At 37.0% G+C, this 14,542-nt stretch overlaps 1 pseudogene; it reads left to right on the top strand.

Moving 5' to 3' along the window:
• The first annotated feature begins 12,020 nt into the window (after positions 1-12,020).
• On the top strand, positions 12,021-13,171 carry LOC102502236 (lupus La protein pseudogene; annotated as a pseudogene).
• The last annotated feature ends 1,371 nt before the right edge of the window (positions 13,172-14,542 follow it).

The following is a 14,542-nucleotide window of genomic DNA, read 5'->3' as shown; positions in this document are numbered from 1 at the left end:
GATTGCATTGTAGCTGTCCCCCATGGGGTGGGGGGGGGATGATTTCTCACTTTCTCCTTCTTTCTCTCTTCCCCCTCCTCAGTAAACTCACACACCCTATAGTAGAAACTAAAGAAAAGAAAATAATAATAATAAAAAAACCCTCTACTATGCATTTTATGCAGTTTGTTTGGCCACTTCAAACAAATTTTTGTCCTTTCTTTTCCCTTATTATTCTATCCCTGAACTTCACCAACTTTTCTAAACTTGGAATATGAAAACAAGAAGAACAGGTATATTGGCATTTCCTCAATAAATCTGAATGCACATTCTTCTTAGTCAGTGGATTAATATTCCCTTCCTAGAAATTAATATGCAAACTCTTTATTGGAAGGAAATAAAATAGTCTATCCTAGGGACCAATAGTCTGTCCTAGGGACTAATGGTTATGTCACTGGACTCCCACATAGTCGATCACGGATTGAGTCCTGGACCCAGCAGCTTAAAACTTTCACTGGGCACATGTGTGTGCATGCCCAAAATCCCAAGAGAAAAATGGAGGAGAAGGGATTGCATCATGGCCATCCACCAGGGGGGTGATTTCTCATTTTCTGTCTCTTGGTGTCTGTCTCTCTGGTGTATGCACATGACCTATAGCAAAAATTTCTCTCTAATAAAACAATCTTAAAATTGGATAAGGATCCTGTATTCATTAAATGCTTTCTGTTGTAGGTCATAAACTCATCTGGAGTTAACTTAAACATTAAAAATAAATAAATAAATGTTGTGTTCTCATGAAATTCAAGTACAGGATTATTAAAGGGCCTCAGAATAAAACTTGAAACATAGATTCAAATATTATCCTTATTTTAGTCACTCTTCTTCCAACCATATTATTTTTGTGTCAGCTTCTTGGCTTTATTTTTAGCCATTGGAAAAAGACCAACCTCATAGTCTCATTTCCCAGTCTATCAAGTCAAACTTTTATGAACAGAGGTCAGGGTTTTTACCATTCCCAGGAGTAGGAATTGTACAAAAAAAAATTAGTTGTTCACTGTGTAGACAAAGCTGGTTAAATGAATAGAAGGTTTATCTGTAGATTCTGTAGATTTGAAAAATTATATGAATAATACTATAATCATTCCTATCCAAATATATAAGACTATGTAAGCATAAAGAAAAAAGAAATAAGAGACTTCTGCTTCTTGTTACAATAAACAAGTTGTTTTGGATTAACCTTTCTACTTTAGACAACTGAAAAATTAGATTTTTTTCATCTTCTTAAAAGCATTTTTCCCCCAAGTGAGTACATATTTATTTGCTTTCATAGTAATATGATATAAATTTTTCTGAGGCTGTGTGTGTCATAGTTCACAACAAAAATGGAGTTTAAAAATACTACAAGAACAAATTAATTTCATAATGTATAAAGGATTTTTATAAATAAATTTTAAAATATAAAAATGAGCGAAGAGCCATAACAGGAAATATCACCAAAAAAAGAAACACAAATAGTCAATAAGTACATGAAAATATGTTCACCTTCACAAATAATCAAAATATGATTTTTTTTGAGAGAGAATTTTTTACTATAGGGCGTGTACACTCACCAGAAAGACAGAGACAGAAAGGGAGAAATTACACGCAGCAGGGGGAATGGCCACGCCGCAATCCCTCCTCCTCCATTCTCCTCTTGGGATCCTGGGCATGCACGCATACGCACCAGCGACATAGCCATTTCACCAACTGCTGGTCCCCAAAATATGCAATTTTTAAAGAAGGTTTGTTTTTCATCATTTAAATGGTAAAAGTTAATGGGGTTGACTATAACCAGACTTGATAAAGATATGCGGAAACAGACACTCTTAATTATGATTGTTGGAGTTTAAATATCAGAGGACAATATGGCTGTACTGATTACAAGTCATTAATTATTTAGAATTTTTTATGGGAGAATTTTGCCATTGGGCGCAGGCACTCGCAGAAGAGACAGAGGAAGAGACAGAAAGTGAGAAATCACTCCCAAGGGGGATGGCCACATCGCAATCCATTCTCTTCCATTCTACTCTCCAGATTTTGGACATAGACACACACACATGCATCCAGTGTGAGTTTCAAGCCACCTACCAGGTCCAGTACTTGAACCACAGTCAGCCACATGAAATTAGCACTTTAACCACTACACCACTTACTGGCCCTGGATTATTAGAATTTTAAACAGTCTTTATCCATCAGTTTTATCCAGCAATTGAAATGTGTATATCCATTGCACAATTTTGTATTTTTTAACACATGAACAAAAATATATATGTAGGAATTTTCATCACAGCATTGTTTATTACAAAAAATAGAAATATTAATTTTTAACCATCTGTAAGAGAACACTTCAGTAAATTCTGTGATGTCATGCTGTGATAATTACTCTGCAGCAACTAAAAAAAAATACTACTATAAGCGTCAGCATGCATTGATCACCAACTCATACTTCTAGATGTAAAACATAAATTGTCAAACAGTGTCTTTCCTGTTTTAAGTTGAGTCAAAGAAAGAACCCTTGAAATAAGCTTTATAATCATCTGCTAATGGAATAGGTGACAGAGGCCTGAGGAAAGTATAGGATTAGGGGGAGTTCAGTGGGCCCAGGTACAATATAAAGCCAAAAGCCTGGAAGCAGCAAGAGTGAGACAGTATTCAGTGAGTCAGTGGGTTACCATTACTAAGACTAGTTGGAGGCCTGGGAGCCCAAAAAATCCAGTTCAATGCCCGGAATTCAGAAAACCAGTGTATCTGAAATTGCATCAGAGATAGGGACACAGACATGACATGGTGAGTTTCTTTTTTTTTTTAAAGAGACCATATTTTTGAAAAGGTGAGTTTTAAGTCAAAGATGAGTCTTGAATAAAAGATCACAGAACTTTGCAGAAGTTACTCTGACAAGAATTGTGAGTGCACTTGTGCTCTGATCCCTGTGAAGACAGGAAATGTAGAACAATAGTTCATAGGTTGTTCATGCTTAAGGAAAAAAAAATGCTTATTCTGAATATATTCATGAGAAAACAATGCACCCATACTACACAGGATAGTAACAAGCTGTGTTGAGCTATCTGTGCCCTCTCTCTCCAAGGCAAGACCAAACTCTGAGTTATTAGCAAAGGCTGACCACAGTTGTGAAAAAGAACAAAAAGTTCTGTTAATCAAATGTCTTACATTCGAACCTTTGAAAAATTCATGGACTATGGAGCCACCAGGTGGTGTGGTGGTTAAAACACTGGACTCCCACATGGCTGACTATGGTTCAAGCCCCAGACCTGGTGGCATGAGAATCATGGCAGGTGTGTGTGTGTGTGTGTGTGTGCACGTGCAGGTGTGCCCCAAGTCCCAGGAGAATACAGAAGAAGGGATTGTGATGTGGCCATCCCCTGGTTGGTGATTTCTCACTTTCCCTCTCACTGTTTCAGTCTCTCTCTCTCCGGATATGCACACATTTTGGCAAAATACTTAAAAAACGAGGGGAAAAAACAGAAAAGAAAATTTCATGGGCTCTCAAAACATACTGAATTGAAAGGGTGCATCCTCAGCAACCAGATGAAAGAGTAGTTGAAATGATAAGAAAAAATTATTTCGTTATTATACTTGAAATAATGAAAGAATAGAATTCCCGTGCCCTAAGAATTCTTCCATTTAATGTCCATTACTGACTTAGTTGTTAATTCTAACTCAACTATTGCCATTACTTTACCAACCTAAAAAAATGGCATCTTTTAGTCATAGAAATTTAATAATACTAGGTCAAAAAAATGCATAAATTCTCCTAAAAAATAGTAATTTTATTTTTCTATTATTTTTAATACAGCAAAAAATGCTTTTTACATTTTCATTAAAATGATAATTACTTTCTATCCACGTATACATAATGTAGTGGACAATCACATATCTCAACAATGTATTTATATAAATCACAAGATCTATATATTCAGCTATTTTTCTTCTGTTTTCTTTTGCAATAATACCTTCTGCCCCAGAACCCTGGTACAAACCACTTTCTGAAACTATAGAGCAAGGAAAACATCTCTTTTGTGGGGCCAACAGATAGCATAATGGTTACATCGCTAGACTCCCATGTAGTCAAGCATGGTTCAAGTCCCGGACCTGGTGATTTAAACTCACGCTGGATGCATGTGCATGTGTGCCCACATGCCCAAAATCCCTAGAGGAGAATGGAGGAGAAGGGATTGTGGCATGGCCTTGACCCCTGGCGGGTGACTTCTCACTTTCTGTCTCTGTCTCTGTCTTTCTGGCCAGCGCACACGCCCTATAGCAAAAACCTCTCCAAAAAAAAAAGTGAGAGATTCAGATTTTTTGTTTATAAGAATTTTTTTATAAGAAGTGACCAGCAGTTAGCATAATGACTATGTTGTTGGATTCCCATGTAGTCGACCACAGTTCGAGTCTTGGACCCGGTAGCTTAAACTCACACCAGGCGTGTGTACGTGCATGCCCAAGATCCCAAGAGGAGGAGAATGGAGGAGAAGGGATTTCAGCCAGTAGGTGGCATAGTAGTTAAGGTTGCTGGATCCCACATGGCCAACCGTGTGGTTCAAGTCCTGGACCAGTAGCCTGAAAAAACATGGTCGGCATGTCTGTGTGTGTGTGTGTGTGTGTGTGTGTGTGTGTGTGTGCGCACGCATTTGTGCGTGTGTGTGTATCCCCAGGACCCTGAGAGGAAAATAGAGAAGAAAAGAATGTGGCATGGCCATCCTCCCGAAGAGCAATCTCTCTCTCTCTCTCCAGTGAGCACACTGCCCTATAGCAAACCACTAAAATAATAATAATACGTTACATATTTAACTTAGTTTTTGTTATAATTAGACCTTTTTCTAATTTATCATTCATATTTTGATTGAACATAATGCTTTTCATGTATAGCAATAATTGATTTTATGTAGTCAATGAAATATTTTTAGTATTTTCATATTATTTTGGAAAGATCTTCCCCCAATTCATATCAAATTAATATACACTATTATATAGTATATATAAGACTATGACCCAGTATTTCTTACTTAATGAAAGCTTAAATATTTTAAACATACTATTTTACATTCTTTTTAAACAAAGATTGTCCTTTAGTTTAAATCACATGCTGTCAAAACAAGTTTCAGTAGGAAAATATCTTAAATTGACATTCACAAAGAACCCCTGAGAAGAAACATGCTAGACAATATTTGAAGGAAAAAACTGTGGCAAAATGCAGAAACAGTTCTTTTCATTCAGAGGAGCTGAGATCTATATATGTATTCTAATTAGACATCTGCTCCATTCTCATTTTCTACGTTCCTAAGAAATTATCAGGCCAGCTTCCTCCAATATTATGGCCAAGATACTAGAACAAATTCCGTTATTGCTGTACAAGTTCCTGTCCTTGATAAATTGCAACAATCATGTTTTTGGATGTATTGCTGAGATCTTTGTTGAGGAGTTTTTGTACATTGGGCTTTTTCTTTTAATTGTTAGCGCTTGTGCTTGGTAGAGAGAGACAGAATTGGGGTGGGGATAAGCAACCCCCAGATAGGAATGGTCAACATAATTCCTTCTGCTCTTTTCTCTGTCCTGTTGGGACTTGGGGCACAAATGCATGTACTGCTGTATTCACATCATGGTCAGCCATGTGGACCTTGCTCCTTCAACCACCGGGTCCCTGGTCTAGCCCTGTATTGCTGAGATCTTGAGAAAGTGAATAAAATCTCAAACAGGGAGAAGCAAAACAAAATGAAAAAAAGTGAGGTACGACCTGCAAAAACGGAGATTTTGCATTTCTCTCGGCAAATAATATTAGAAGTGGGTTTTTTGGATAAATAACCAACTTTCCAAACCTGAGATTCCCAAATATGGCAAAAACCCATCAGAAGGAAAAGTGGTCTGAGGTCAGTAGTAAGCCCCTGCTTGGTCCACTATTAGCTGAACTACACCTGAGAGTCTTTTCTAGCCTACACAAGGAGCACACCATCCAGGATTTAGTTCTGTTTAACCATGTAATGTTTTCTAAATCACATACCAAGGTTACATAGCTAGTTAAGATCAGAAAACTGTGATAATGCCTCACTGAGTTCACTGTTTAAATTGACAAGCATTTATTGAATACCTGAAATAAAGTGTTCATTTTTTAGTAGGAATATTTAGATGAAAACTGAAATATTCAACATTAAAATTATGTCTCTAAAAATTGAAACAGTGGTGCCAGCAGGTGATGTGGTGGTTAAGGCACTGGCCTCCCACACAGCCAACCACGGTTTGAATCCTAGACCCAGTGCCTTCAAAATCACACTGAGTGTGTGTGCATGCATGCCCAAAATCCAGAGAAGAAAATGGGGGAGAAGGATTACAGCATGGCCGTAGCCGCCGAAGGGTAATTTCTCACTTTCCCTCTCTGTCTCCTCTCTGACTGTCTCTCTGTCTCTCTCCTATCTGGCAATTGCATGTGCCCTATGACCAAAAAAACAAAACAAAAAAAAACCTAAAAGATCTGGATGACTGGTGTTAACTTACAATTTTGTCCTGACTATTTAGTATTGCATAAAAGTAGTCACATTTCACATTTACATTCAGTTTATATTTTCTGCAAGAGAAAGTCTTGCAGTAGTCTATAATTCATTTTGCATAAGCTCTTTTAATCAACTTTTACTTAACTGACTCACTGAACTAATCAAAATGTTGCTTTCCTGCTTTAAAATTATTCCAGCTGTGTTAGTAGGTAGTCCCTGATGTGTACCTGCTCTTCAGTCCCACCCCGTAAGTTGTATACTATTAACTCAGAAAAACTTAACAAGGAAATAGCATGTATTTGGGAAACAAAGAATCAGTGCTTTAGGTGCACTGAATCAGGACAGTCCTGAATAGTGTTCGGTAAAGCAAAGACAAAAGAGGTTTTTGTTTGTTTGTTCATTTTATAGTGGACTTCCACAAAAGCTATTTTCAGAGACAGTTCATTGGCTAGGCAGAAATCCTCAATTGCAAACCTGTCCTCATTGGTTAATTAGGATACTCCAAGCTGAGAGATGTTAAAGGCTGGTGAATACTGACTTCCATTGTTTCTCCAAGTCTATTGGAGGAAATCCAAGATTTGACCATAGCAGGTCCTGATAATCTTCTGACTCCACTTGAGAAAGCTTCTCTCAAATTTATCCCTTGAGTGTGGAATAATGAATTTTAGATTAAATTCATTAGTTCATATTTTATGAAAGTGTTTATAAATCAATGCAAATAAATATTTTAATGGCACATAGCTTCAAAAATATGTATTTTAAATCTACAACATTCATGAGAGAAATGTTATAAACAACATATTTTTTAAGTTTTTAAAGTAAAAACTTTTAAATAAAACACATGAAACAATGGCTTTTAAGCTAAAAACGTTGATGACACCCCATGCCAATAAAAAGAGAGTTTTCAAATAATTTTGTATGCCATAATATGGAATGCATTACCTGAATATATTGGAGGAAGGGGGAGTCTTCTAAAAGTTCATAGAAATGTGTATTATGAAAAAATAATGCATGAATTTTAAAATTTGTTAGTACTGAAATAAACTTGTACTTTTTTTTTTTTTTTAAAGGTTTTTGCCGTTAGGGCACATGAACTCACCAGAGAGAGACAGTGAAAGGCCAAGTGAGAAATCATTCCCAGGAGGGACAATCACATGTACTCCCTTCTCCTCCATTCTTCTCCTGTGATTTTGAGTATGCATGCATACTCTGTGTGGTTTTCAAGCCATGAGGTTCAGGACTTGAACAGCAGGTTGGCCAAGTGGAAGCCTAGTGCCTTAACCACTATGCCACCTGCTGACCCCAAACTCCTACTTTAATTCCATTTTCAATGAACTTTTGGAGTTCCCTTGTATTTTCTGAGAATTTTTCCTCAAAACAGTATGCATTTAAGAGGGTCTTTAAAATAGTCCCTCCTTCACCACCTGCAGAAACACCTACTGTGGAAATAGAGAATAAGGAAAAGGAATAGTCTTTGCCTCTGTTAAACTGGTCAACACTGACCTTAAACTTTCCTTTGGACTTCAGTGCTTGCTACTCCTTGCTTGAAAATGATTTTTGTCCTGTACTGACATGGATTGATTGATTCATCCCCATACTCATTTAACCATTCACTCACGCCCTCAGTAAAGCATTCATTCAACAAATATGCATTCAGTTCCTACTACATGCCTATCACTGTTGTAGAAATGGAGGATGCAGTGTTAAGTAAGCCACAGTTCCTGCCGTTACGGGGTTTACATTCAAATGGAGGAAATTAACATTAATTTAGTAAACAAATAATCCCTCTTCAATGTGTCAGAGTTGATAGTGTTCCCCAATATCAACTTTCTCCTCTTCTTGCACACTGCAATAGTCTCTCTTTTCCAGAAACTTCAAGACAGAGAGTGGAACAACCAACCGAGTACTAGCCAATAAAATAGGGGCAAAATTAAATTAGTTTCAATCCTGGCACCAAAGACCTCTCAGTGATCCTCTTCATCCCCTTTTCCTCATCTTGTGGCTGGATGCAGGGTCCCACTGAAAGGTTCCTAAAAGATAATGAAGCCCCCAGGTGGAAAGAACCAGGGTCCCTAAAACACAAGAAGGCCACTCATTGAACAACTATGACACTGAGTGAGAAACAAACACATATTCTGTTAAGGTGCTGAGATTTTGAAGTTTGTTTTCTTATAAACCATCCACTGCCTGGTGCCATAGGTTCATTTGTTTGTTGTTGTTGTTTTGGTTTTTGCCATAGGGCACACGTGCTTGCCAGAGAGAAATAATGAGAGGGAAGGTGAAAAATCACCCCCTGCAGGGATGGTCATGCTGCAATCCCCTCTGCTCTATTTTCCTCTCAGGATTTTGGGCACTCATGCACTTGCACCTGGGATGACTGTCAAGTAGCCAAGTTCAGGGCTCTAACTGCAGTCAACCATGTGGCAGTCCAGAACCTTAACCACCTCACCACCTGCTGGCCCCTGATGCCACATTTTGTATCCTTTTTTTGTGGCAGTACCTGTCTTTGAGAAGAGATCATGCATATGGAAGGGTAAGACAGCAGGCTGATTGGTTGGAAATCTGTGTTATGTGATGATAAACCTTGTGATAAATGGTTACCTGAGATAAATTGGCAGTTCCACAGCATGCCTACTAAACTGATCACTACCGGAAAACATTAAAGAAAAGAATCTTAGTAGGTTTGGTGGTGGTTATTGGTTGCATTTGGCAAAATATTATTTAAAAAAAAAAAAGAAGGAAGGGAGAGAGAAATTCAAGAAATAATTGGCTAGTTTGCAAGTAGAGTACAGAGAACTCAAAAATTGAGATCCCTGCCTTACTCTCATTGATGTAAGTGATATTAGAATGCAGTAGCTCCTCCCACCATAAGCCCTGGCCTGTGAAGGAGAGCCACCACTTACTTTCTTAGTGATGCTGGTGCCTCTCTCACCAGACCATTTTTTAAGACCTTGGTGAAGGGAGTATGTTCTGTACCTTCCTTTGAAGACCAGTCATCTGGTGTGCCCTCCGAACTTACTTACATTCTGGCAACCCCACTTCTCTGAGCCTCCCCTGTCCTTGTCCCTCCTTCTATGATCATTCTGACCATCATTTGTTCATGTTTCAAGTAGCATCTTGACCTTCCAGTGTTCATTTCCCTTTCATAGCTGTCATTTTTTTCCTCTTAGATTTCATCTTTCTTCTAAGGAAATAATTTGTTCTTCCAAATTTGAGCATGTCCCTTATTTTCAATAACTCCCCTGGAAGACAACTGTATATAGCAGAGATAGGGTAATGGGAGAGGGGGAAAGGGCAGAGGGTCAAAGATAGGATAAAAAACATATATATATGTAAACATTGTATGAAAGTAGAAATGGAATATTGTTGGTGATAACATGCTTGATTGAGTCACTATGCAGTTTGTCCTAGATGGGGAACTACATTTAGTATGTTGTGATGATGCTCAGGGAATGACTGTTAGGTAATATAATATAAAATTTTAAAAAAAGTTGGGGAGGAAAAAAAATGCACATTGATGACTGCAGCGAGCTGTATGGGCACAGCTGGGTACTACTTTATAGTATGTTTATTCTACTCACCGGGGTTTATGCCTAGGGTCAGACTTGGATACATGTGTAGGTTTGTGTCAGCTGTGCTTGCTAATGGATTTATTTAGACTAAGTTCATTGGCAGAACAATTGAATGGGGGGGGGGGGGGGAGGCATGGCGGGCAGGGGGGCGGAAGGCATGGAGGGCAACCATGGATGCCAGGGACAATGGTGGAGGAAGATGGGACATAGCAGAGGGTGGAGGATGGGGAATCAGGGATGGCAAGACAAAGGGCAAGGTATGCAGGATGTAAGAATTGGAAAATTATTTGCTGAGAACATGTATGTGGATGTGCTCGATTGAGCCAATGCACAGTGTATTTTGGATGGAAAATTCATTTGTGTGTTGTGATGGTGTAAAGTGAATTAATAAAAAAAATATATATTCTACCATGTGAAGAAAATTTCAAAAATTCTTACCTGAATTCTTTATTGAAATCAAACTTTTTATTATTAATGTCATTGTTGAGTTTGAATTTCTATATTTTGCTCATTAAATGCTGTGATAGTCTTCTAAAAACATCAAAGATAGAACATGACAGATGCTTCAGCTAGCATTCATAATTGACAGTAAAATGACTCGGGTTTACATGATCAACTCTGGGTAGGGTAGAGAGGGAGAAGTATATACTATAATGAGTTAGAGACTCTGAGTTAATACCAGTTTCAAGTTCTGTCCCCTTCCAATCCCTAAATATTGTTTTCCTAAATAACCCTGACTACTCAATACACTATTTACAGATAGGCTTTTTTATACATCTACAGCTTCAGTTCTTTACATTCAAATGGCTTCAGAATTGCTAATCTCTCCTCTCTCATATACCCCCAAATCTGAATAACCACTTCCAGATGGATGTCTCATAGTTATCTCAAATTAATATAAAAATTATATTAATTTTTTATGAAACAAATTAATTTTTAGAATTTTTATCTCAGTAACCTATGACTTTTTAAAATAACCCTTTTTGTGATTGTTAAAGCTTTTTATAACAAAGAAAGAGGAAAGGAAAGAAGAAGAAAAATAAAGAAATTTATCAAGGAGAAAGAGAATAACAACTTCAACTATCATATCCCACCAGAAATGTTACTTTGGGCTTTCAAATGCCTGTAAGCAAGCCAACTCAAAACTAATATAGGTAGAGATTTAGGAATCAGAATTCAGAGATTACGATGTCTATTATATTACTGATTTAAGTGGAATGCTAGATTAGGGAGGGTATTGCTCTAGTGGTCAATAAAATGAGCATGCTAGCAGTTTTCTTTTTTAAAAAAAGGAAAGGAAGAAAGGAAGGAAGGGAAGGAAGGAAAAGAAAAGAATAAAAAAGAAAAGAAAAGAAAAGAGATATCCAGTTGCTAACCACGGAAAATTGAGGGAGCATATTAGCACTCCTACCTCAAGTTCAAAAGATTATTTTTCTGATTCTTTTAGGTACTCCAGGACTACCCATTTTGATGTCACCAGATCCCTATAGCCCTGGCACATGTTCTGAAATAAATATGTTATATTAACAAGACTATTCTCATGACCAAGAACTCAGTAATTATTTTATTTTCTGTTTCAAAGTGTGTTACCAAAGATTGTGTCTGGATTTCAGCAATGAAATCAATTTATAATACCCAGATACTCTAATAGTAAAACTTTTATAATGCTAACAGTAAGATACTCATTTCTATTATTAAGTTCTCAGAGACGAGTTGAAGTCCAAAGATTAAATCCTTATAAGTTAGAATCCAAGAAGTTAACATCTAAAATTAGATTAATTTGCTCCATGAGATAAAGACCAAAGAAGTAAAGGAAAATAAAATTGTTTAACAAGCTAGAAAACAATACATTTTTTAAAATGCACAAACATGCTTATTTCAGTTTTTCAACCCAAAGGGATTGATAAGCAGTACACATTGAATATCCCTTGACAAAAATGCTAGGAACCAGGAGCGCGCTAGGCCAGCGGGTGTCGCTGGGAATTGGAGACGTTGCCGTGGCTGTTAGTGAGCCTGTGGAACGCCTCTGCGGGACCTGGCCCTAAAGATAGCCACAATGGCTGAAAATGGTGATAATGAAAAAATGGCTGCTCTGGAGGCCAAAATCTGTCATCAGATTGAGTATTATTTTGGAGACTTCAATTTGCCACGGGACAAGTTTTTAAAGGAACAGATAAAGCTGGATGAAGGCTGGGTACCTTTGGAGATAATGATAAAATTCAGCAGGTTAAACCATCTAACGACAGACTTTAATGTAATAGTGGAAGCATTGAGCAAATCCAAGGCAGAACTCATGGAAATCAGTGAAGATAAAACTAAAATCAGGAGGTCTCCAAGCAAACCCCTCCCTGAAGTGACTGATGAGTATAAAAATGATGTTAAAAACAGATCTGTTTATATTAAAGGCTTCCCAACTGATGCAACCCTTGATGATATAAAGGAATGGTTAGAAGGTAAAGGTGAAATACTAAATATTCAGATGAGAAGAACATTGCAGAAAGCATTTAAGGGATCAATATTTGCTGTGTTTGAAAACAATGATCAGACCTGTAGAGAAGATTTGCACATCCTTTTCTCAAATCATGGTGAAATAAAATGGATAGATTTTATCAGAGGAGCAAAAGAGGGCATAATTCTGTTTAAAGAAAGAGCCAAGAAAACTCTAGAAAAAGCCAAAGATGCAAATAATGGTAACCTACAATTAAGGAACAAAGCAGTCACTTGGGAAGTACTAGAAGGAGAGTTAGAAAAAGCAGCATTGAAAAAAATCATAGAAGATCAGCAAGAATCCCTAAACAAATGGAAGTCAAAAGGTCGCAAATTTAAAGGAAAAGGAAATAAAGCTGCTCAGTCTGTGTCTGCTAAAGCAAAAGTACAGTTTCAGGGCAAGAAAACCAAGTTCGATAGTGATGATGACTTTGATGAATATGAACCATCAACTCGACCAGTGAAAAGAGCAAGAGAAGAAACAGCCACGAAAGAACCTGCATCAAAACAACAGAAAACATAAAATGGAGTGGAGACCAGTAGTTTAGTGAACAAATTTTTTATTCATTTTAATTAGGTTTAAGCTGCCTTTTGTCTTTGAAGCCTTTTAAAAAGAAAACCAAATTAGGTCCACTTCAATGTCCACCTGTAAGAATAAAATTTTTTTGTTGTTTAACTTGTCTTTTTGTTTTGTTTTGTTACCCCTCATGAGAATTTTTTAAAAATGTATAGTTCTGTTTGTGTTATTCAGATGATTCAAATATCAACAGGAAGACTCTTCTGCTAAATTGCTTTTGTAATATGAGAATGTATTAGTACAAACTAATAAAATGTACACTATATAAAAGAACAAAAAAAAATGCTAGGAACCAGAAGTATTTTGGATTTTTTCAGCTTTTGGAATATTTACATATACATAATGAGATATATTGAGAAGACCTAAGACACAAAATCCATTTATGTTTCATGTATACCTTATATACATAGGCTAAAGGTGATTTTGTACAGTATTTTTAATAACTTTTTATGTGAAACAAAATTTGTGTACATTGACCCATCAGAAAGCAAATGTGCTACTTTCTCAGTCATCCACATGAAGTTTGTGCTTCATTAGCAGCACCATTATTCCTGATTATAAATTTATATGCTACTGACAAACAATCATTTTCTTATACTTATTCACACATATGTACTCAATAAAAACTATGATATATTAATTCCAAATCCCTTGGGAATGCTGAATAAACTGTTATATACCTGCATTTTTACTGTGACACATCATATGAGGTCACATATGAAATTTTCTGCTTATGACATCATGTCAGTACCCTAGAAGTTAAGATTTCAGAGCATTTTGAATCTTGGATTTTTTTAGTTAGGGATGCTCACTCTCTATTAAATTTCTGTTTGTAGAATGTTAGATTATAAAAGTAGAAAAAATGCAAAAAGCAGAGGGGGAAAACCACCATTTTATCATACAACTTCCAATGAAATAATTGTCAGACAATAATGGGTGGGACAGGAGACTTGGCTCATGAGCACATTAATTATGATTGGCTATGCAATGCAGTAGTAATAAACAGCCCAAAAATCTCAGTGGCTTAACACAGAATTTCTTTCTCACTCCAGCACCATTTAATAGAAGTCCTTTCTTTCCAGAGTCACTCAAGAATCCATCTTGGGATGTTCTTCCATGATTCTGAGAAAGAAAAGGTCATATGGTGATTTACACACTAGCTCTTAAAAGCATCCACCTGTAAGGGCCATATTTCATTGGCCTAATCAAGTCAGATTGGATCTTCAAAAAGTTCATGGCAAGCCAGCAGATGGTGTGGTGGTTAAGGACGTTGGATTCCTACATGGCCAACTACTGTTCACATCCCAGACCTGGTGGCTTGCTTTCTCATTTTCCCTCTCCCTCTCTCTCTCTCTCTCTTTCTTTCTCTCTCTCTCTCTCTCTCT

Source organism: Tupaia chinensis, unplaced genomic scaffold, assembly GCF_000334495.1.
Source record: "Tupaia chinensis unplaced genomic scaffold, TupChi_1.0 Scaffold000276_2, whole genome shotgun sequence".
Taxonomy (NCBI): domain Eukaryota; kingdom Metazoa; phylum Chordata; class Mammalia; order Scandentia; family Tupaiidae; genus Tupaia; species Tupaia belangeri.
The sequence above is the reverse complement of the archived record's forward strand: the minus strand, read 5'-3'. Positions and strand labels throughout refer to the sequence as shown.